We start from the raw sequence: 25,771 nt of genomic DNA, 5'->3' as shown, positions 1-25,771 counted from the left end.
AGATCTGGGGACGGCGGAGCAATGTGAGGCTGCTGAGTTGCGATCAGTACTGTCTGGCCATCTTTTCAGGCTTTTGAGGCAGATGAGGCACATTTGGGTGTGCAGCAGGCTTGAAGGGTTTGCAGATGGGTTTGTGTTGGCCTGGGCCTCACATGCTGCACTGAGTGGAGAGAAGTATGATTTAGGAGGATGCAGGGGAGGGGAGGATGGCTTTGGTATGGTGGCCACTTGGTGGTGCAGCATTGCCGTGGAAGGGGGTTGAGGGGGGCTCCATGTAGGGGGGGGGGTTAATAGCACAAGATGCACAGTGGGCTGTAGAGATGGGGTTATGGGTGTTTGCATGCCAGATGGCTTATTTCTGTACGGATTGGTAACGGTGGTTGGAAGAGGGTTTGGGCAGGTTACGAATAAAGTGGGGGGTGTTAAAGTAATTAAACTTCAACAGACAAACTCAACATTATAATTTGCATTCACAAATCATCTAATTAAATAAGAAGACTTATAGTCAGATCTCATTACAACAAATATATAGACAGCATATATTGTCCAAAGCCCAACAGCAGGATCACCATGAATACATGTCATATAATCCATTCTAATTAATACAGGTGTTCACAATCATTTCAAAATCGAGAGTGATATGTTTCATAAAGTACCAATTTTAAGCCAAAGCGCATTTCAATCGTTACAATACATCTCACATATTTCGGAGCAATAACAACTCACGGGATGTCATGCTCTATGTTTACTCACAGCATTGAAAATACAAAAAGGCTGAGATATTGTGTACTCCATCGCTCGTAATACAACACTTCAACCAGAAGCTATTTAGAGCTCAATACTTTGTCCCCAAAAATGCACAGAGCATTGCTCTGATCATATACCTGCTACTCGCTTGGAGCCCATTTAAAGCACTTCATGAATTCGGCTCACAATCTCAAACATCATGTTCAAAGTGCTGAATTTCCTCGATGATCTACCATGAATAGCATCAATACAATCGTATCAGTTCCAAAATACAGAAGGCATTATTCTGATTATGCCCACATCATTCAGTCGGAACCCATACAGAGCGTCTCATGGGTTCTGCCCACAATCTCCAGCATTATTATTTAAATAAAGAATAAACTGTTACATTGAACACCAGCAATATGCAGTAAAACACATTTACATTGGTACATTATGCCATCCTCTCACAACACTCATAACATACATGATTAACTATACACAACCTGTTATCAAGCCATCACATGGCAGACAACTACCAGAATGCCTTTGTGCTATTTATGCCCCTCCTATAAAAAACTAAGGGAGCGTGGCTTGCAGCGCCAACAATGCAGAAGCGCTGCTGATGGCCTCTGCCTGAGGACCAGCTTCCTGCATGATTTAAGGCTTCCATGATGTGATTCCAGGAGCGGAAAGGTGAGATTCTTGACCGGCAGCGGAGGGGGAACCAGAGGCAGCAGTCTGAGGGGTCGGCATCCATTATTTGTTGCCGATCGACCAAAGTATTGAACAGCCGGGGAGCAGGCGAGCACATTCAAAATGGCGGGTGCAACTCACCCGGCCCCGCGAAAGGCAGCACAGTAAACCCAGGGGCTCGTACCACCCTGCAGGCATGCTTGGGAAACGGGAAGGCAATGCAGCCAGGGCCCCGGTAGCACTTTGTCTGAGGCAGAGTGGAGCTGACTGGCCCACCCAGCAGGCTGCAGCACTGAAGGCACCGGCCTCCCTGTTGAGCCCTTCGCACTTGCTGAGAGGAGACGGAGAGGCCCGGATATTCGATCTGCCGGTGAGCGCGACTTGAAGTCCATCAAGAGGGAAGGTGGGTGTGGTGACTGGGAGAGCCTGGAGACGGAGAGGAATTCTTGGATTGCCCCCCCCTCACCTACTCTGGAGGCAGGAAGTAACGACAAAGGGGCCCATAGCTGGGGGAGGGCGCATCCACATGATGGGGAGGTGACCGGCTGGGGTGCATAGGCACCGCAACTACACCGCTGCGGGAATCTCCTGTGGTCCCAAACTGCCGGACAGCCCCAGGGGCTGCAGGAGCCCAGGCCCCAAACTAACATGGGCCGCTACATCACAGGGTGTGCCTCCTGCCCACTGCATTCCTAGAACAGACTGTCCAGGGGAGCTTGGCCCCATTTGCAAGAAGAGGAGAGGGGGACGCCTGCCCAGCTGTCGTCCCCCCGGTGCCATGTCTAGCAGACAGTCCAAGACCCACAAAACAGCAGACATAGCTACCCTGTTACTCCCAGCTGATTAGGGGAAGAAAGCAGCGACCTCCAAATCAAGCCCTCAATCTCCGGAACATCCCACCGGACAGCTATCCACTAAAGAGGGCATTCAGCCATTTATCATGGATATTAAATATAAAAAACCGAATTTTGGCAGTGCATGACTGAACTTTCCTCTAAACTGGACAGTCTAAACCAAAGGGTCGTTGAGGCAGAGCAGAGACTGGGGTATGCTAAGGACCAGGTCCAAGAATACTCAGCAGCCATGGCCGAATTGCAACAGCAGGTTCCTATCACTGGAAAGGAAAAACAATCCGGTGGAGTCCAAGCATGAATATATAGAGAACAGAGCCCGAAGAAATAATCGCTGGATTAGGGGTGTGCCCCCCTCCGTTCCAGACCAAGCCCTTCTGGAAAATAAAGGCAACTTCTTTCAGACTCTCCTAAGGTGGAAAAATCATTGCTCCTTCTGGATCATACTCACAGACTGCGTTCCTGAGGGGGGTCCAGATTCAAATTCTGCCTCTGATGTCATCACCTGGGTTCACTTTTTCACAACAAAACAGCAGATCATGGCGGTGGGGTGCTCACAAGTTGAACTCTCGTTTCAGGGGACTGCACTACAGATATATCAGGGCCTGGCTTCCCTCACCTACAGCAACGAAGGTCCCTCCTTTTTCTCACGACCTTCCTTCGAGAGCATTGCGTGAATTACCGCTGGGTGTTTCGGGCATCCCTGCAATTCACCTACAAAGGCACCTCCCGCTTAACAGAAAAGATGAAGTAAGCAGAAGAGATCCTGGGGCTCCCTCGCTGAGAAAAGAAAACAGCAATCTCAGCCTGCCAAGCCCCCAGACGTATGGGGATGAGGTGTTACCCAAGGCAAAAGGAACAGCATGGGTAAGGGTATTTAAGGGTGGCCGGCCGGGGTGCTCCCCGCCTAACTCCTAAGATTCCAGACCAGCGAGGTGGAAGGCACCACTGTGAGATGTCTTTGGAATGTTGGATGGAAGCATCAAACGTACTTACAGGTGGTTCGGGCCTCAGGCAGCCCATGCCCAACCCTGAGTGGGTGTTCACTCGGGGGCCACAAGGGTGAATGGCCCAATGTTTTACAGTTACGGGTTCAGTTGATTTGTGATTTAAAGGAAAACGTTGGTTGTCACATGAGTGATCGGCTGGATCTGCTATGGCTGAGGACTCTCAGGGGATCCCTCCATTAGAGGTGATGGAATTTGAGGACATCCGCACCAAAGCTGAGGCTAATTTTTCTAAACGTAAAGGGTCTGAACTCTCCGGGTAAGTGGAAGTCGATTCTCCACCAGTTGAAAGACCTGAACGGGGAAGTACTTCATGTGGCTTAGGCAATACCTGGTCTCCAGCAGTTCGAAAACTGGAGGAACAGCAACCCTGGTGGCAAGAGACTTTCCGTTTGGGGAGGTGGACACGTTGGTGGATCCCGAGGGGAGGTACGTGGGGATGAATGGGCTTCTCTTTGGGCAACTATACTCCCTGATCTCCATTTATGCCCCCATTGAGGGGCCAGAAGAATTCTACCACCATCTGGAGTCTATCATTCCCCCCTTGTTGGAAGGCCAGATATTAATAGGAGGTTTTTTTTTAATGGGGTCCCAGACCCAGTGATGGGCAAGTCTCACCCCCCCTCCCCTAAGGGCTTTAGGATAGCAACAGGTATCCTCCATTTCTTCAAGACTCTGGGGGCGGTAGATGCCTGGAGGGTGTTGTACTCAGGGAAATGAGATTTCACCTTTTTCTTGCATGTCCATTGGACATCATCACGTATAGACCTCATGTTGGCCTCTCCCCCGGTTCTATCATATGTAGATGAGGTATCCATCTACATATGATATGATGAGGTATCCATAGGTACCATAGTTCTATCTGATCATGCCCCGCTACAGCTGACCATAAGAATTTGCCCCCTCCAGCTGACTCTAAACCACCCATCTCAATTTTATGAACCGATTCTGAATGATAGGGCTCTGAGGGACACAATACGAACCATCCAGAACTATTTCCGGGAGAATCCCAACGAGCCTACACCGGCAGTTATCACATGAGTCACCATGAAGGCAGTGATTAGGGTGGAGTTAATAGCCCATTCAGCGGCAGTCTATGAACGTAAACGGCTCCTATGGGCCCAGCTGGAAAAGAAATTCAAGATTTGGCGGGGGAATGCAAAAAAGGGTGGGCCCCGAAACATCACAGTTCCCCGCAAATTGCAAGGAATAAACTGGAAGCCCTCTATGCTGAAGAGACGGCACAGGCGCTCTTAGCAACTAAACAGGGATATTATGCCAAGGGCAACAAAGCTAATCAGCTCCTGGTGATGAAATTGGCTGAGTGAAGAAGGCATAACACAATTATAGGGTTCCGAGACCAGCAGGGCTCAGTGCTTGATGGGGAGAGAGAGAAGCGGCAACTGGCATTAACTCATTTCAGGGAATCTATGCAGGAGCCTGCCCGCCCCATAATGGAACAAAAGCAATATGTGGAGGGCGCTGCTTTGCCTAAGCTCTCAGGGGAGAATAGTGCTGCACTCGAAGCCCTGATAGAGGTGGGGGAGATGGAGGCAGTCATTAAGGACTTCAAATCTAGGGCCCTGGGCCTGGACTGATATTCAATCAAGTTTTACAAAATCTTCAGGCCCCAGTTAGCTGGGCAACTTACAACCATCTTTAATTAATTTAGGGAAACATGGTGCATCACTCCTTCCATGCAGGCCCCCACTGCCAGACTGCTCCTAAAACCCGACAAAGACCCAAGGGATGGCGCATCGTATAGGCCAATTTCTCTTTTGAATATAGACGCAAGCATATACTCGAAGGTCTTAGCTAATCGCCTGGCACCAATCCGTCTGGATCTTATAGACACATTCCAAACAGGATTTGTGTTGGGAAGGAAAACAGGGGGTAATATCCTAATGGGACCTAAACCTGATAGAAAAAGCCAGCTAGGTCCAACAGCAATTAGTGGTCCTTCCACTGGATGCCACAAAGGCTTTTGATAAAGTCGATTGGGCCTTCATGGAATCGACCCTGGAAGCCTTCTGCTTTGGCCCTCTATTTAGGTCAATGGTCATGGCGAACTATACCTTTCCCTCTACTGCCCTGAGGGATAACCAGGGTCTCACCCCCGATTCCCCTCACCTGTGCGACACAGCAGGGCTGCCCGCTTTCCCTCTGCTCTTCACCCTGATCATAAAGCCGCTGGGTCAGCACCTCTGATGCAACCAGAGGGCTCAATATTCAGGACACCCAGCACAAGGTGTCCCTTTATGCCGATGATGTATTGCTCACTCTAAACGATATCCAGACCTCTCTCTCACAAGCACTAGAGGAGTTAAGATCCTTCAGCAATGTAGCCGGCTTTGAGATTAACTACAGCAAATCAGTGGCATTAGGGGTGAGTCTCTGTAGCGAGGAGGTGAGAGCTGTGCGCTCTCTCTGTACTAGTAGCTGGGAGCCAAAGATGATTGACTACCTGGGGGTGTGGATCACAGCCTTCCCCAAGGACCTGTTCAGTGCTAACTTCCCACCGCTTTTTAGAAAATTGGAGAAAGACTTGACCAGTTGGGCTACACAGGAGAATGTGTTATTAGGCTGTTTAAAGGCAGTAAAGATTAACCTTCTCCCCATTTTCTATATGGATGCACTGCAATTCCAGTGGAAGTCCCTACAAGTATCTGGAACGGTTGCAAATGAAAGATACAAGGGTTTGCCTGGCGGGGGAAATGAGCCTGAATCCCCAGGAGAGTGTTGTTGGGGGGTTCCCATTGCAGTTGGTTTGGGTTCCCGGATCTTTACAAATACTACTTAGCTGCTCAGATTTCATACCTCCTCGCATTGGTCCTTGCCCACCCCATCCCTAAGTGGGCTTCTATTGAACAGGCTGGCCTATCTACCACTCTGGGGCTTGGCCGTTTACCCCCTCCCTCAGCACAGGAGCACTGGCACCCAGCTCTCCTTACCTCAACCAGAGTATATCTGCAAGCATGGGATTGGGCCCTTAGAAAGGTCCCAAGGGCGCTGAATCCCGGCTCCCCAATATTTCATAACCTGGCCTTTGCTCCCAGGATGCAGCCAGTAGCCTTCAGACAATGGCAGATGGGAGACCTTCACACCTTAGATCAACTCTGTGGGTGGGAGCACCCACTCAACTTTGAACAATGCAGGGGGATCTTCCAGATATCAGAACTAGACAGATTTTCTTACGGACAACTGAGGCACTGGATATCACATCCCTCGGTACAGCAGGGGGCCACCCACAACCTAAACGCTATTGAACTCACAGTCCAGGAGGGCTTGCAGGGCAGAGGGGTCTCGAGGATTTAGAAACTCCTGCAGGGGGACATGCTGACAAACCGGCCCTCGTATATATGCACAGGTGGGAGAAGGATTTGGGACGGCCCATAGAAGATCAGGAGTGGTTGAACATTTGGGCCAAGAACTACTCAACCTCCAGATGTGTCACGAACAATGAATGTGCCTTGAAACGTATGCTCCAATGGTATTAACCTCCAGCGCAATTATATAATTTCTTGGTGGCCCATGACTCCCTATGCTGGCGGAAGTGTGGGGCACAGAGCTCATATATGCACATGTGGTGGGACTGCCACCCTAATCAACACCTTCTGGGAGGAGATAGTGGTCCTGATAGACGAAGTTACTCACACCAAGCTTTCCATGCTTCCAGAAGTTCATCTCCTGGGTGCGTCAGTGGCCGAGGTCTACCCAAATCTGGTTGAACCGCCCACCTTATATCCCAGCTCCTGATGTTGGCCACGGATTACAATAGCCAAATGCTACAAAACCCCTGAAGGCCCAGCTCTGCCCCTTTGGTGGGTGAACGTGTGGGCCAAGGAAGGTCGCCTACCTCAATTCTTGGACACATGGGCCCCCTGCCTGGACTATGATCCAGAATATCCAGCATTGACATATAAGCCTGAAAGTAGTGAAACTATTCCTGCAGGACTCTTGAGGCACTTCCGGGCGGTATGCAGGGGCAGTGGGTGGGAGTGGGTTTGTATGAAGCAAGTGACGCTGTAGAGTTACGTATGTCTTGTCTTCAGTCGATCATGTGTATTTTCCTTTCATGGGCATTTTTCTCCTATGTGCGACCAAAATAAAGTTATGTTTTAAAAAAATAAAAAAAAGGTTCTACTAAGGGGACATTGACCCAAGATATTCATTTCAAAAGACCTCCCGGTGTAACAGTTTGGTATTCAGATCCCCTCCTTTCCTTGACACGGATACCTTTTCAAAGGTCACAAATTGCATTTTAGCTACAGTATGTTGAGCCTCACCAAAGTGTAACGGTACAGGAGATTTTGGATTCCTCAGTCTCACATTTGACTTATGCTCAGTCCAACGTGTTTTCACCTTACACATAGTAATTCCCACATAGAAGCATCAGGCATGGACATATCAGAAAATAAACGACATTCATTGCATTACAAGAGCATAAGTGATCCAATACAATTTGACCTGTGTATGTATGAGAGATCATCTTCCCCTTCATAACATTAATGCAGAGCTGGCAGTTGTTGCAGGGATGGGTTCCAGTGTTGCCCATCGCGTCCTCTTCTCTAAAAAAAATGGTCAGCCTTTACAAGATAATTCTTTAGAGCATTGCTCTTTCGATATGCAAATATGGGAGGAGCTGCACATTTTCTATACAATGTAGGGTCTAATTTCAGGATTTGTCAGTTCCTTTTCACTATTTGTTTGATTCTTCTAATCTGTAATGTGTACGCAGTGATATAAATCAATGTTGCATTACCCGTTGTAGGTTTTGGCACCAACAAGGAATCACAAGGAGTTTGTTCAACTCGGTGTGCAATACATTTGATGAGTACTGGTTTGTATTTTCTGCTCACATGCATTTGCTTCAATTTGTTCATCTGTGCCATATATTCAACTTGACTCGAAATGGTACACCTGCATCATAAGAACTGAATAAGAGGCACACTTACCAGCGTTCTTGTTGGCAGGAAACTAGTTGCAAGAAGCAAACTGTTCCTGTCTATAGGTTTGTAGAAAATCATTGGGCCTCATTACGACTTTCGAGGTAGCCATGCCCTTAATAAGGGCACGCTGCCTCCAAAACCGTGTCCGGGTTCCCTGAATGGGGAATTACTGGACCACTCTGAGTTTGGAGGGCCCGGTAATTCCTCCCTCAGGGAATCCGGGCCTGGACCTTCCTCATTCCCATTTGAGCCCCCATAGGACTTAATGGGAATGGGCACAGGAGCTAACAACGAGCCGATTACGACCGGCCCGTTGTTAGCTCCTTGTTCCCCTGCCGGGACCCGGTAAGGACGTCTGGTAAAACCAGACGTCCACATCGGGTCCCGCGAGAGAACCTCGTAATATTGCGGAATGGGTTTAATGGGTCCGCCACCATTAGCGGAACCCATAAACCCATTCTGCAATACTTATAATGAGGCCCATTGTCTTAAGCTCACCAGTCTCGCAATACACCTTTAACTATGTGCCACAGTCAATGTAATTTGTGGTTGTAAATGGTTCATAAATAAAAATAAAAAAATGTGCAACTCTTGCAGAGATCCCCCCAAACATCGAAAATGTCATCAATGTATCAGACATAGCTTTTCAAATTTCGCATCGACCTTTCACCAATAACCACCAGTGTAGAATGTTCTCTGTTTCTAAGTATAACATGAACATTTTAACATAGCTAGGGGCCAACACAGATGCCGAGGGAACAGGAGACCCCAAACACTGCTGGAGCAATGCATCGTCCCAGGGGAGAAGCAGGAGCTTCCACTCACACACAGAGGTAAGCCTGTGGGCTCACCCTCTTCTGAGTGAAGTTGCCACATTTTGCAACATCAGCGCTACTTTAATGCGCATTGCCGGATTGGAGCAAGCTTTTCCCCATATGCTGCTCCACTGATGCCGTTTGCCTATGCACGCCGTTTCTGCAATCTAGCTGATGCACTAATGCCGTGCTTGTGCCATTCCAAGATGGCCGCCCAACGTTATTAGTCCACTCTTCCGTCGTTTTCAGGCCCTCACGCTGCCGCCTCGCCTGATTGGGCCACTCGACCACACCTGACCACAAAAGATAGCCTATCAAATGCCGGGAGGCATAGCCGGCCATCGCACTAAGGCCTGCACAAAGGCTCTAGTCCTGTCCCTGCCTGTCCTTGCCTTTCCGGCCGTCGCCCAGACACCCTGCGTCACTGTCGGTTGATGTGGAATTCCCAGCGGACCCCCTGCCAAACAGGTACACTATTTCTGGCAGTATCACCTCGCCACTACCGACTGTCATAATGACACGCGCTTAATGTCTATTGTGGATCTTACATGTGAGACCTAACGCGCTTAGCTGCCCAATCCAACTACTGTACAGATGTACATTAGAAATGGAGTATTTACGATGCATCCATGATGACTTCCATGCCGTGAGAATGCACTCTATTATTTTATCACTTGTTTAAATAATATGCCACATAGACCTCAGCAAATCACCTCCTTAGCAACTTATTTCAAGCTATCCCTTTCATACTGCATTTTGATGCCTTAACAAACACTGCAATTAATTACTCACTGTGAACTGCCCTATCTACTCTATGCTTTCCAATGTGTTTTTGCCTGTGCTGTGATTCTCGCATTTAGGTGAAACTCTGCTGTGGTTACTCTATGTTTTCCAATGTGTTTTTGCCTGAGCTGTGATTCTCGTATTTAGATGAAACACTGCCCTAGTTAGCTAACCTGTACTTGCCTAGTTTGCCACTACTTGTACTTGCCTAGTTTGCCACTACTGGTACCTGCCTAGTTTGCCTGCCTACCTAGGTCCTAGCATGTTTGTACTTGCCTAGTTTGTCACTACTTGTACTTGCCTAGTTTACCACTACTTGTACCTGCCTAGTTTGCCTGCCCACATAGGTCCTAGCTTATTTGTACTTTGCCTAGTACGCCTGCCCACTCAGGTCTTAGCCCACTTGTACTTGCCTAGATTACCTAACTACCAGTAAACAGTCTCTTACAAGATTGCTTAGACTTCCCTGCTACCGAATTGCCATAACTAATATTGCTACACGTCTTTGCACATGGCACCAGTCTACACCTATAGTCCAAACTTGGGTTTGCCTATCATTAACACCTCCCTGCCCACAGCCATAATGAAAATCACCCAATACCAAACATTACACCTTGTACTGAGCCTCCTCACCACCATGGCACTTGCATCCGTTGCTTCACATCCCCCTAAGGATAGAAACATGAGACTGAGGGCAAGATTGCCCCGTCTCCATGAACCATCATCCTACCACAACTATAGAGGCTATATCGATCCAGCAAACAAACGTTTGCAATACGTCAAATCTGCCCCTCTCCACCCTGCCCTCATAACAACTAACCAGTCACCATCACAAAGAGTCACCCCAACTAAAAATAAACAACTTCTCATTACTATACCAACTAGCACCCTATCACTAACTGGGTCACTCGTCAATGCTAGATCCATGGTAGCCCACGCTACAGAGATCTCTGACACTTTAACCAATGAGAACTTAGACCTATCAGTCATAACCGAAACCTGGCTCAATGAGGCGGCTGGCCCTGCCATCATGCTAGCAATACCTGATGGCTATCAACTTCTAAGAGTCGACAGACCTAATACCAAAGGAATTGGCCTAGCTATCATTCACAAATACACCTTACCCATCAGATTAGCTACTACCTTGCTATTTCAATCATGTGAACTCCTTACTGCTAAACTTCACCTTTCTTGTAACCGCACCCTTACCATGTATGTCATCTACAGACCACCTGGACCACTAGGATCCTTTGAAGACGACCTGACTAGTATCTTAACTAATAACACTAAAGACCACGATCAAATTCTACTACTGGGAGACTTTAACCTGGGCTTTAATGACTGTAATGACAAACACGCCCTACCTTTGCTTCACTATTGAATGACTATGCCCTAACACAAAAAGTCTCCTCCCCTACTCATGCCAAAGGTAGGACCCTAGACTGGGTTGTCGATCGGAATTGCAACATTAGCATTACCAACATAATGCCACAATCTTGGACTGACCACTACTTAATTGTATTCAATGCCTCACTTGACCTTATCCGACCCAAACCTATACTTATGGCCCCGCCACTCCCCACCAGAAGTAAAAAAGATATCACAGTAGAACAACTCTTACCCCACCTCCTCCCCACTCTCGACAATCTAGATAACATCATAGACCCTACATCGCTTGTGGAAGCCTACAACAGTACGATGATTAAGCCACTTGACTTGATTCCCCCCACCAAAATGTTTAAAAGCAAACAACTTTGTCACCTGAACAACTGGTTCACACCACAGTTGAAAGACCTCAGAATTCAAAAAAGAAAGCTTCAGGCAATTTGGCAACACTCACCCACTCAGGAGAACAAAATTAAATTAGCCACTCTCGCCAAACAGTATAAAAAGGAAATCATAAGCACTAAAAGGAATACCTTTAATGATAGAATATCTAAAGCTAAATCAGATACCAAGGAACTATTCTCCATCCTCCGTGAAATGGAATCACCGATACCCCCGACTGATAACATTCCTAAAAATCAACTCTGGTGCCCTAATATACAAAATGCCCTGGCGGGTAAAATTAGCTTGCTCCAAACCAAAATTGCCAATAAAAAAGCTTCCCTGCTCCTGCCAACGGAGTCTACATCTCAGTCACAGCTTCCTCTAAACCAGCCTAACACCCCTCACCCATTTAGCTTCAGACAAATAACTATATTAGAGACAGAAAAAATCATACTATCTCTAAAGCCATCCAACTGCAAAGGAGATAATTGCCCTGCCCAAATTATAAAAGATGCAGCTAGAGACCTAGCCCCCTTCATCTCTAAACTCATCAATGCATCCTTTAAGTCTAACCTAGTGCCTAATAACCTAAAACAATCTTGGGTAGTTCCCTTGCTAAAAAAACAAACACTTGACCCCGCAATACCGACAAATTACAGACCCATCACCACCGTCCCATTTCTGCTTAAAATAATTGATAGAGTAGCTTACCTCCAAATTCAGGACTACCTAGAAACTAACAATTTACTAGGCTCACGTCAATCTGGCTTCCGTCCCCTTCAGGGTACTGAAACAGCCTGATTGACCTTAAGACCCAAATTGACGAGTTGAAGGACAATGGCAAATCAGCTATGCTACTCCTCCTTGACCTATCTGCAGCCTTCGACTTGGTAGATCACGCAGTCTTATGCAATCACCTCAGTTCCGCCGCTCATTTTTCAAGTGATGCCATAACTTGGGTAGAATCCTTCCTTGCAAACCGGACAATGAGAGTCTTCTCCCCCCTAGCAGCCGCTGATCCCACACAAGTTTCATGTGGTGTCCCTCAAGGATCATGTGTATCTCCGACGATGTATAACATCTTTACTAAACCTTTGTTTGACAAGTTGGACAGACTGGGTGTCATCTACACTAATTACGCAGATGACACTCAGATCCTTATCCCCCTTTTGGGCAACTTCTTGGAAGACACGGCCTTAGTAAATAAGATATATCTCCTCATTCAGACATGGATGGCATCTCACGGCCTCTGCTTGAATGATGACAAAACTGAGTTACTGATCCTCGGCTCAGAGTTGGCCATCAAAAAACTCGACCCAAACTATGCCTCATTCAACATCGACAATAATGTCATCAAAGTGATGCCTGCAGTCAAAACCCTCGGGGTCTATCTCGACTCAGCGCTCACCTTCAAGAAACAAACTAACTCACTAGCATCTTCCACTGCATATACTTGTAAATTGATCCGAGCATGTAGACCATTTCTAACTGAAACTAGCTGCATTACACTAGCTAATGCACTCATCATATCCAAGCTGGATTACTGTAATGCTCTATATGCAGGATCTAATAAGTATATCCCTGATTAACTCCAAACTCTCCAAAATAACGCTATTAGAGTAGCTTTAAATATTCCTAATAGAGCTCATATCTCCACCTCCAGAAAAAATATCCATTGGCTAAAAATCAAAGACAGGATTGCCCACAAAACCCTCTCCCTCACCTCTAAATGTCTTAACAACATAGCTCCCCCATACCTGGTAAACAGAGTCAACAAGAGAATCTCAAACCATCCAACTAGTTGACCAATGCCTATACTCTAGTGGTGCCCAGATACAAAAAGAGTACAGCTGGCGGCTCCAGTTTTCTGGTTATAGATGCTCACCTGGTAACAGACTCCCTCTTGATCTCAAAATGGACCAACCCTACCCTAGCTCCCGACGCAAAGTCCTCACCTGGATACGTTCCAATCACACTTAGCTCGACCTCCCCACTGCCACTTGCTCTAGAGACCCCTGATGATTGTAACTAGATTAATTGGTTTCTGGTCAACTAGCTTTAACTGTATTTTCGTACTTGCTTGTACATGCACCTTGTTTCTAATTTGAACTGTATAACTGTATTTTCCTGTAACCAGGTTCTCAAGTATCCTTGTACTGTCTACGCCCAGCTACGCTTTGGGTTTGGTCTTGCGCTATACCAAATAAACAAACAAAAACAAAACAACAAAAACAAAACACAGCTGCCATGAAGGTCTCTGCAATTTGCAGGTAGAACCGATCTTCAAATTTAAAAAATAAATATTAGACAACACGATCTTCAAGAGGGTTAACACAAAGACGATGTCAGTTTGACAGGTGTCCATGGCCTCTATGCCACCATCATGTACAATGTTCATGTAGAGGCTTGGTGAGTCCATCGTAAATAGGATATCTTGATTCTGAACAAAATCAATGTCCTGTAGTTTGGTTAAGAAGTGACCTGTATCCCTGATGTAATTGGGAGTAGTTCGAATGAGAGGTCGAATCACTTTGTCCAAATATTGCATTAACCACTCCAACAGACTTTCCACAGCTACGATAATTGGAATCCCTCTTATGAATCATTGGCAATATTTACATCACCACCATCATAGGATGTAACTTATTAAGAAAAGATTCAGTATGATTTGAAATGAGTCCATTGTTTTCTGCATCATCCAAAGCTCCTTTAATTAGCTGTCTCGCTCCTTCAGTAGGATAATATGGAACCTACATATGTATCTTCATGACACAGCTGCCTTCCCACCTCTCCCACATAGTCAGCTTTATTCATTAACACTAAGGCTCCCCTTTTCCCTCGGGCTTGAAAGGTAGTTCAGTGGAAGCCCTAGTCGCCACTGTGAGGGGAGTTAATGCGAAGGGAAGGAGCAGGTGATTGGTGACAGGGAACTGAAATGCAAAGAAAACAACTACACAACTATAGAGAGGAAATGGGTTGGGAGACTGTGCCAATAAAATTAGGCTAACTTGGTAAATTATTTACAGGAAAGCTTGCTATGTTTAGTGAAAACATGTTTTCTGTGTACATTTCTGTGTACATTTATGTTATCTTTGGTTCACATACTATTTTCAACTCTGTTTTTATCTGCTTCATGTTTATGAAATTTTTACAACAAAGCTATCAAATACATCCAGACCAAGGGTCTGTCAGACTGCACACAATGTTCTAGGACAATGGAAAGAGGTGCAGAGGAATAATCAGTGGATATGAAAAGTACCACAGGGCTCCAAGATGGAAACCAGATTATCCTGCATTGTCTTTTGTTTGGGGAAGCAGAAATGGCCACACAGCCACAGGTCAAAGTCCTTCTTCACTCTTTGGTTTCCTGAAAAATGTCAGCTGATAAGGTAGCATGATTGGGTGCTGCTAGGTCATAGCCCGAGCATACTGCTTTAGCATCAGGTTAAACTTGAATCCATGCACTACCTAGGAAGCCAGCTACATTTGACATCAATGCAAAAATATTTATGAGCAACTGCTAAAACATGGTACCTATTTGACATCAACCATTACAAGCTAGAGAGTGTAAAACTGTTATTTGTGGGGAGAATCTGAGAGCATCTACGGCCCAGGGAGCTTAAATGGGGTGGAAATTGTTTATTGGTATTCTATTCTATTGTGTTGGTACCAACTGCCCCTCTTGCTGGGATTTACTTCATGTGCTGGTACTGGGTGCTGGGATGTTTGCTTTGATTTGGGAGGGAATATTACACAATTACCAGTTTTCAATGGCCACCTTGCCACAGTCATCCTAGCAATTACGGGTGTGCTTACTCAAACTGTTCCCACACTCTTGTATCAATATCTCAGCTTGTTTTTCCCAAAGGATATGACCACACAATCCAAAGACTGAGCCAGTCAAGTGGTTTGAGTACCTGCACCTTCATAACATCAGTTAAGGCACATGTGATGGACAACTTAACTCTCACATAGTCATCTGCCACTCCAAAGAGTGGCACGTGACATTTCATGGGTCATTACATTGATACAAACGTTTAGTAATCTGTCCAAACCCATGAGTTATTTTTGTGTGTGAAAACCAGACTCCATCAACCTCACACTATTTAACATGCCCTGATGCCATGCGGGGACCAGCCAAGAGCCATTGGTGCATGGTATAGTCCCTGCGGAGATCCCTGTGGAGATTATAGTAGCCTGCACTTCCTCTTGGGCCCTCATTTTTTACCCATTGGTAACCTCAATATTTTCTGGAATAATATCTATAATAGATTGAGAAGTTCACTGGACTTGAAACACCCGAAATGCAAGTTGTTTCAGTTTTGCCAGAACTAGTGTACCCCCTCATGCTTTCAACTTCGCAAATCCTACTTGCCAAAATTTGCTTGGTTTGTGCCTCTTCAGCAAACAGAGATCACCTTCTTCCAAAGAGTGCCAACTGGCCCATCTATCTATATATATGAAAGCCGAAATCCTGGCTGACTGACTGACTCATCAATGTCCAGCTCAAACTGTTTAATCTAGGAACGTGACATTTGGAAAGTACATTGTTTTCATGACGTAGGCAATTCTATCCCTAAGGGGGTGAAAAGCAGTGGTGGATTTATGACTGGCTCATCCATGCCCAGCTCAAACCATTTAATCTAGGAAAGTAAAATTTGGAAAGTACATTGTTTTCATGATGTAGGCCCCCACTAAGGAAGGATTTATGGAAATTCTGTCCCTAACAGGTAAAAAGTGGGGTGTGATTTTTTTTTGTGAGGATATCTATATCTATCTAAACAAACAAAGATGTTACAGATATGAAAATTGGTATTTAGGTTCTTCATCAAAAATAGAGAAATACGTATTTCACCACTTTCCGAAAATCCAGTTAAGGGATGTGGAAAGGTGGGGGGGTAGTTTATAAGATTACCCATATCTCACAAACCAAAGATAGTAGAAAAGTAAAATGTTGCATATTAAATCTTCATTATAAAGTAAGAGTCTGAACTGCTTCTTAAAATTGGTAACTTAGGGTATTCCATATTTGAAAGCAAAATTGTCATTCCTTCCGACCTACGCACAGTCGCTAATTCTCTAGCAGACCTCACATCCAAAATGTACCCTGACATAAAAAAAATCTAATGGAGAAATCTACAGAATGGTCATGTGAGTGTGTCATTTTAATGCCAAAGAAAAGCATGGCCACCACAATCAATAAGTTACTTAATAATTATTTTGCAGAAGTAAATGGAGTACAACTCTGTAAACACAGTGGTTCAAAGTGATAATGCAGTCCACAACCACGTTGAGTTCTTCAACACTTTAAATTCTCCTGCTCTTCCTGAACACAATCTTCTTCTCAAAGTGGGAGCTCCTGCGATATTATTGTAGAACCCCAACCCACCTAAGCTCTGTAATGGCACCAAATTGTGAGTGAAAGCCCTCCACAGATATGTGATTGAGGCTACAGTTGCTAACTGGTTCTGGCCAGGGGTAGTCCCTGTTCATACCACAAATACCTCTTATACCTTCAGAATATCCATTTGAATTCAAAAGACTTCAGTTCCCCTTAAAGGTTTGTTTCCCCATGACCATCAACAAATCTCAGGGGCAGACATTCAAGGTAGCGGGGATTGACCTAAGAGAAGACTGCTTCTTGCATTGGGCAGTTTTTTACGTGGCCTGTTCGAGAGTGAGCTCACCTAACTCTCTAATAGTCCTAGAACCTGCAGGAAGAACCACTCGTAGTTTTCAAAGAAGTACTCAAATTGTTTTTTTTTGTAGGCTGCAGATGCTAAATAAGTAATTTTTATGTTTTTATCTGTCTCATTATCTGTTTGTAATTACAACACAAACATAATTATGGACGCACATCAATGGAACAGCTTTCTTTGTTTTATAGCCATTATGACCCGACTAACGTCTACAAATGAACATTGCTTATTAGATTAAGACTTCAACCTGTAAATTATATTTTGTACAGTTTGAACAAAAAACTCATGTGTCTTATGAAAACAATTGTACCACATCCCAAAATCCACATGAGTGCAGCCACGGGCAACAGCTAGTCATTAATGAGGGTACTTGGGGAGTGCATGGCAGTGTTTCCATGAAAGCCATACCTTTTGGTGCATTTCTACATTCAATGCTCATATGTCTTTATATAACCTTTCACTTTTGCTCAGATAATAAATGTTTAGTTTGCTAATTGAAGTAATCTGTTCATTGGTTGTGAAGGACAGTTTTTCCTACTAAGGATTACCGTCAATGTGCATTTTTGCCCACGTGGTCAGGCCTGTGTCCCACCGCATGCTCCTGGGCCTGAGTACCCAAGATCATCTCTACAGAACAAGCACAGTAAACTTACCTGCAAAGCTCACATCAGCGGAAGGTTCTACCACGTTACTCTACAGCAGCTGGCTTGGATTCTCCTGCTAAGTCCCGGTAACATCCACTACATGGATGCACATTATCTGACACACACCGACTTCATTTCCTCAATGATAAAATTAAACATTTTGACTTTCGTCGAACTGAAAAACATATTTTACAATCATTTTACACAAAACACAGTGCACGGAGAAACGTGTGGTATTTGTAACTCTCTTGGTTGTCCACTGCACAGTGTGATGGCTTAAAGCCTGAAAGCCCATAGAGTAAAATGAAAAGCCACATGGCATTAAATGTGTTTCACCCAATTCATGCCCTGAAGGTATAGATAAGTATATATGTAAATGTGCTTCTAAAAACCGAGGGAAAATGTCACTTTTTCTATTTCTAAATCTATTTTTCCGGGTGTATTACTTAAACAAAAATTCGAACACAATGATTTTCTTCCAAAGCCCACCTGTTGCACCCGCATTTCATTGAAGGTCCGAGGTCAGAGAAGGGGAACATCTTCAAATAGAACAGAACATGCTAGAGAGTACACCAGATCAGAGGCCTCACATATACTTTAGGGAACATGTGCACTTTCCTCATCTTCAGCAGAACCAGTGTGAGGGACTCTAAGCACACTTTCTGAATGCTCAAGTGGCAACACTGTGTACGTTTCACACACTCCATCAATGCATGCACATAAGGTACTTCCTTTTAACTATGCATTCTCTAAGTGCACTCAGTATCCCTGTTGCAATGGAAACCATATCACAGCTGTGCTATCCAAGACCTACATTGAACTAAACTTTCCTGCTGGATAAAAATACATGCAGCATATTCAAATGAAATGTGGTTTAAGAAGCTTCTGCCTGGGGAAAGGACTTTACAAATAAACCAAAAACAGAAGTGAATGGACAATGAATGCAGGGCCAACAGAGCAGCTTGAGTAGATTTTTTGTTCTACCTCTGACAGTAGTTTGGGAATTAATCCTCGACCATCACATAAGAAACAATTAAGACAGTGTATTGAAGCACGCAGGGCAGGTTGTCAGAACGCCAAAAATATCAGCACTGTGGGCTCACATCTGTTTTAAGTTGCTATTCTGCAGTCATCATGCAATTTCCAGACTGCTTACACTGGCAGGCGAAGAAAGGATCCTGCACCATTGAGCCCAAGCCTGTGCATAGGGTTGCGCGACATCCATTGTGCGCCTGTGACGAAGAGCGTATCATCTCTTATCCCAAGTGTCCTGCAACAGCAGGCAGGAAGAGTGTTACTGTATCCGTGTCCCAGAGGTGAGCACGGCATCTACTGTGGTAACCTGAACTAATACTCTGTGTGGGGGCCGAGATATTTGCGGTCTGGCCATGAATAGCTTCAAAGTTTTAAAAACAAACTTTAGCGTAGCGTAACATAGATCTGAATTACAGCGACTGACCAGAGCAGAGATCTGGTTTAAGCATAAGAAGAAAAGGTATTTAAACGACCACTTTTTGTTTTTACTGGAGTCGTTGGTGCCAAAAAAAATATGAATAGACGGTAAAATCCATACTATTTAATTACGCAGAGTTTTAAATGAATTAGTAAGATGTATTTCACTCAAATGGCTGCAAATTGAACACACCATACTAATACATGACTTACTGCATTAAGAAGAGCTGCTTCAAACCGCACACAAGCGGATTATGGTAAACCAATGAGCCGATCAAGTCATCATTTTTTATTTTTGTTTCCCATTATTTTCTTACTCTACAGCCAACAAAGCTGTTCAAGTTACAGTTTGAAGATCTATTCTGGTAAAACTCAAGATCATACAGGTTTTCATTTGTTTTAATACTCTGCGTAGTTCCATTGCAGCTTCAGTAGAAAGTTTGTAATAGTCTAATTTGTTTTGGTGTACTACTGCAAAGAGTAGTAATCGGTGTAAAGTGACACTACCTATGTTGTAGGCAGCTAAACCTGTGGGGGCAGTTCCAACAGCTGACAGTTTGTTGTTTGTCAATTGTTGAAGGAACTTGCTGATGATTTTGATTAAGAATGTTTTGCCTGAACCAGCTTCACCACTGACGTACAGCAGTATAGGTTTGTAATTTTGCCAAGTACATTCTTTATTTTCGTGTTGTACACTATGTGCAATTTCTTTGTTACTTCTTCAAAAATGGTGCGCTGGTCTTTGTTAAGTTTTGATTGTAGTACAGTTAAGTCTTTTGTATCTTCTTCATAGTGACATATGGTGTTTTCCACTTCTGTCATAGCTAATTCTGCCTCATTTGCTATTAGTGGCTGTCCTAGTGGTTCTTGGCTTCCTGTTACAGAAGGTTGATGACTGTCGGAAGTGTCCTTTTCTAGTTGGGCCTGGAGTTCTTCTTCATGTTGCTGTTCATTGTGCAACATTGTTTTGTACTGCTTAAAGTTCACATTGGTGATAGCGCTTTCATTTGCTTTGAAAGCGTCTTCATAGCAGTCAAAGTCATCTAGTATCTCTTCCTCTTTTCTCCATGGTTTAAAAAGTTGTAGCAGGGACATGAAATATAGTTCTTTCTGTTGAGGAGTTTTTAATGACAATTTGAAATGATTAATTAAGCTTTGTTTGGTAAGTTTCACTAAACTGCCTTCACAATCTGTTACTCCCGAAGGCCATGCACCCAAGAACAAAGTTATAAGCACTGAAGTTATAAGCCAACATGGGTTTTATATTCTGCACATCCATAGATTTGAATATCTATAGCCATTCACCCAAGACCCTAGGCCCTGGCCACAACCACTGCAGCATATAACAGCTATAGATACACCCGTAGTATCGAACATCGATCAGGTGGTTATGGGGAGGGCCTAGAGTCTTGGGTGTATGGCCATAGATATTTGAATCTATGGGCGTGCATTATATAAAACCCATGTTTTATACGTAGTGAAGTTATAAGCCACAATGGGTGTGGTATGCTGTGGTGGTTGTGACCAGGACCTAGAGCCTTGGGTGCATGGCCTTCAAAGCACTGCAGTTATAAGGCACCATGGGTTTTATATAGTGTGGTGGTTGTGGGCAGGACGTAGAGTTTTGGGTGCATGGCCGCAGGCCGTAGGCCATAGGCCATACACCCAAGACTCTAGGCCCTGCCCACAACCACCGCAGCATATCACACCCATACATCACACCCATACTATCGAATATCTATCTGGTAGGTGTGGGCAGGGCCTAGATTCCTGGGTGCAAATTGAGTATATGCTGCAGTTAAAATGTTTCATTCTATGGGTGTGCTAATGACTTATAAGCCACCATGGGTGTGATATGCAGCTGTGGTTGTGGCCAGGGCCTAGAGTCTTGGGTGCATGGCCGTAGGCCTTAGGACGTAGGCCATATACCCCAGACTCTAGGCCCTGGCCACAACCACCGCAGCATATCACACCCATAGATACAGCCATAGAATTGAATATCTATCAGGTGGTTGTGGCCAGGGCCTAGAGTCTTGGGTGCATGGTCGAAGGCCATGCACACACGACCAAAATTCTAGGTAATAAAGTTATAAGCCATAATGGGTGTCATATGTTGCAGTGGTTTTGGCCAGGAACTACAGTCTTCGATGCATAGTCGAAGGCCATGGACACAAGACCAAAGTTATAAGCAGTGCAGTTATAAGCAGTGAAGTTGGGTGCATGGCTGAAGGCCATACACCCAAGACCAAAGTTATTAGCTCTGAAGTTATAAGCTACCATGGATTTCATATACTGCACTGGTTGTGTCCAGGCCCTATAGTCTTCGGTGCATGGCCGAACCATGCACCCAAGACCAAAGTTGTAAGTACTGAAGTTATAAGTCACAATGGGTGTGATATGCTGCAGTGGTTGTGGCCAGGACCTAATGTCTTGGGTGCATCGCCGAAGGCCATGCACCCAAGACTGAAGTTATAAGCAGTGAAGTTATAAGCCACCATTGTTTTGATATGCTGCGGTGGTTGTGGGTAGGATCTACAGTCTTGGTTGCATGACCGCAGGGCGTAGGCCCTAGGTTATACATCCAAGACTCTAGGCCCTGCCCACAGCCACTGCACCATATTACAGCCATAGATCACACGTATAGATTCGAATATGTATGAAATGTGTGAAATTATACTTACTTTTACTTTTTTTGAGACTCAATATATTTCTTACATGACTTGAGTACTTGGAGGAAATATTCTTTTTCAATTTCTGTAATAAAAGAAAAGAGCATGTTAGTGTTTGTATTTTATAAAGACTTATTACATTGTATAATAGACATTTTAGCTTTTTTTTACCCTCATATTTAGTTTACAAACCAGTGTACTGTGCATTTTGCTCAGTTTCTGTGTTTGTTTTTCAAATCATTGGGTCTGGGGGAAAAAAATCCTTGTCGGATTAAAAAAAACTTTCTTTGCTATGCTACAAACTATTTCTTTGTTTCCTTTGAGTGTTCACTTATTTTTTCTGGTTAATGTTCTATTTGTTGGCTTTTTGCAGATTTTTTAAACAGTTAGATACATGTTGGCATATTCTAACTGTTTATAATCGTTTAATTGAATTTTTGTTAATGTTGAAGTAGACATTAGTTATTACATTTTGGCTTCAAGGAGATTAAATAAGTGTTTGTAAGATTTGCTGGTAATCTCTGCTTTAGAGTAATGCTACTATCATTACATTCGAATTATCCACATTTCTTTTTAATATATGCAGTGTAGTGACCTGCATTGGTTGTGGCTCGTGCGTGGATGATTATACCTATTGTTGTGAAGGTTTTCTTATCAAGTGACAGTTGACCGTGTGTGAATCCAGTCAGCTTGCAGTTGTTTTTGGTAACATCTGCATTGTACTGAAGAAGCATTAGTATTATGTAGTTACTATGTGTTTGTATCAGTAAGGTGGAGTAATTATCTAAATTGCAGATGGTACATAATCTGCCATGGTTTGCATTTTGTACAAGTTGTTGAATGGAATGGATTCACAATTAGGTATGGATACAAACACAAATCGCTCATTAGGGATTTGTTCCTGTGTCACATTGTTGCAGAGAGTGCATGTATGTTTCCACATGTATGAAATATGGAAGATTTCATTTATGGGTATGTTTTTGTTTTCAAGTACTTGTATTAAGTGCATTAGAAATTCTTGTGGATCTTCTTGTGAGTTTATAGTGAACCTCCATTCCAGCACAGTAGTCCAATTCTTGTCTTATTCCATGAACACGATACGTGTTGTCAGGATTGTTTGTTGTGTTTGTATGAAGGACTAACATTTGCAAACAAAATTGGTCTGTACTGTGTAAGTAAATGTTGTTAACAATTGGTGGCAATTGAAATAGAATGTTCATTGCTACATTTGCATAGCAATTTACACCAGTTACATTTGAAAATTTGAATGGACCAGATAGTTCTGTGTCCGAGTGATTTTTTCGGAGTTTGTGTTCCTTCTTTGAAGAAGTACCTGATTTGCTTTCACTAATAGGTTCTTCTTTGCTTGTGGTAATTGATGAGATATTAGCTTCTTTTACTCTCTTTGAAGGATTTTCAGTCAGATCCTGTTGCATTTCTGTTTGAATTAGTTTTCTTTCACAACATTTTCCTTTTTCTGAAACAGGATATGATTTCAGATGGCCGGGTGTACAGTGACTGTAGTCTATTGTATTCTAAAATGCAAGGAATAGTAGCGTTCACTTTACTTGCATCAAAAGTGATTAGAAATAGACCGTTAAGTGTACGTAAGCGTGATAGTACTACGTAGCTCATGCCTTCTTTAAAGACTGTGTTTCCAATATCTATCAATGCATTGTCTAGGGTAATTACCTTGGGATTTATGAATGGTGACTCCATATGCAAGAGTTAGAGAAAATTGTTCTCTACGTACATACATGTCTTTGAAGAGAAGGAATCGAGCTGTTGAGCGCCCTATCCTTTTTACTTCTGAAAATTTGTCAAAGAGAATATTGACAAACTGAATGTTGTTGTCACATGGGTATGTTTGAAAGCCAGCAACTGTACCCAGTGCCCCTTTAACTAGTTCTTGCTCCACGTCAAGGTTACTTTTAAGCATTACTCAACAATTTAAGGATAATTTTAATATTTTTTTCCAACCCAGCTGTGTTGGAGATTGAATTTTCTAAGGTATTTAGTCTTTTTGTGGCTTGCTGATACATGGGTAGTGTCATACCATGTACGTCCAGTTTGTCTGTGGAGCAAATTTCAATTATTGGTTGCATTTCTTTTTTTAACATTGTTTCATTGAATTTGGGACAGCTTGCTAGAGTTGGCATTAAGGCCATACAATTGACATTTTTGTGCGCTAATTGTTACATCACATCAGTAGCACATGCGTTATCGCCATAAAGTGCATGGATGTGCCGGTTTTTCAATATTGCTTGCGCTTCTTGAGATAGTAAACCAATTCAAATACTTTTTAAAATGTTGGCGTAAGTGAGGTCTGCAGATTGACGCATGTTTTCTGTTAATTCTCTGTATTGGAAATGTTGCCAAAGGTTGACATTTCCTATGCTGCCAACAGTTTTACGGCAGAGTTTGTGTCCTAACGTTTTAAAAATAGGTTCACCTTTCACTGGTGTCAATTGTAGAAGATCTCCGAAAACGATAATGTGTTTACCTGCAAAGAGTTCTTCGTAGTTTTTTTTAGTACTTCTTGCAATCTGAGGTGAATCAAAGCCAACATTACGTTGGAGACCAGGCTCACTTCATCTATTAGTAGCATTTTCATTTGTTTTAATACTCTGCATAGTTCCATTGCAACTTCTGTAGAAAGTTTGTAATAGTCTAATTTGTTTTGGTGTTCTACTGGAAGGAGTAGTAATCGGTGTAAAGTGACACCGCCTATGTTGTAGGCAGCTAAACCTTTGGGGGAAATTACAACAGCTGACGACAGTTTGTTGTTTGTCAATTGTTGAAGGAACTTGCTGAGGATTTTGATTAAGAATGTTTTGCCTGAACCAGCTTCACCACTGACGTATAGCAGTATAGGTTTGTAATTTTGGCAGGTACATTCTTTATTTTCGTGTTGTACACAATGTGCAATTTCTTTTGTTACTTCTTCAAAAATGGTGCGCTGGTCTTTGCTAAGTTTTGATTGTAGTACAGTTAAGTCTTTTGTATCTTCTTCATAGTGACACATGGTGTTTTCCACTTCTGTCATATCTAATTCTGCCTCATTTGCTATGAGTGGCTGTCCTAGTGGTTCTTGGCTTCCTGTTAGAGAAGGTTGACTACTGTCGGAAGTGTCCTTATCTAGTTGGGCCTGGAGTTCTTCTTCATGTTGCTGTTCATTGTGCAACATTGTTTTGTACTGCGTAAAGTTCACATCAGTGATAGTGCTTTCATTTGCTTTGAAAGCGTCTTCATAGCAGTCAAAGTTATCTGGTATCTCTTCCTCTTTTCTCCATGGTTTAAAAAGTTGTAGCAGGGACATGTAATTTAGTTCTTTCTGTTGAGGAGTTTTTAATGACAATTTGAAATAATTAATTAAGCTTCGTTTGGTAAGTTTCACTAAGCTGCCTTCACAATCGTTCACTCTATATTTACCTTTGCTTTCATTGGGTTTTATATTATTTTTGTATGCAAAGTTTTGGGCTATGTGGTATAGACACATGGTTTCCAAAGTGGTACTCCTGTTTAGGTAGTATGTTTCTAGTAAATTGTTTTTCAAAATTTCTTGGCTGTTGGGATCATTTTTGGCTATTGTTTCTATGTCCTCATATGATTTGAGAACTCTTTTATTAGATTTAGCAAGACCAAGACTTAGCCATACTATATTGTCAGATTTTCCATACAAAGCAGTACCGGTTAAACGATCTGCAGCT

This window comes from Ambystoma mexicanum, chromosome 2q (assembly GCF_040938575.1).
Source record: "Ambystoma mexicanum isolate Mex_15411 chromosome 2q, UKY_AmexF1_1, whole genome shotgun sequence".
Lineage (NCBI taxonomy): Eukaryota > Metazoa > Chordata > Amphibia > Caudata > Ambystomatidae > Ambystoma > Ambystoma mexicanum.
The sequence above is the reverse complement of the archived record's forward strand: the minus strand, read 5'-3'. Positions refer to the sequence as shown.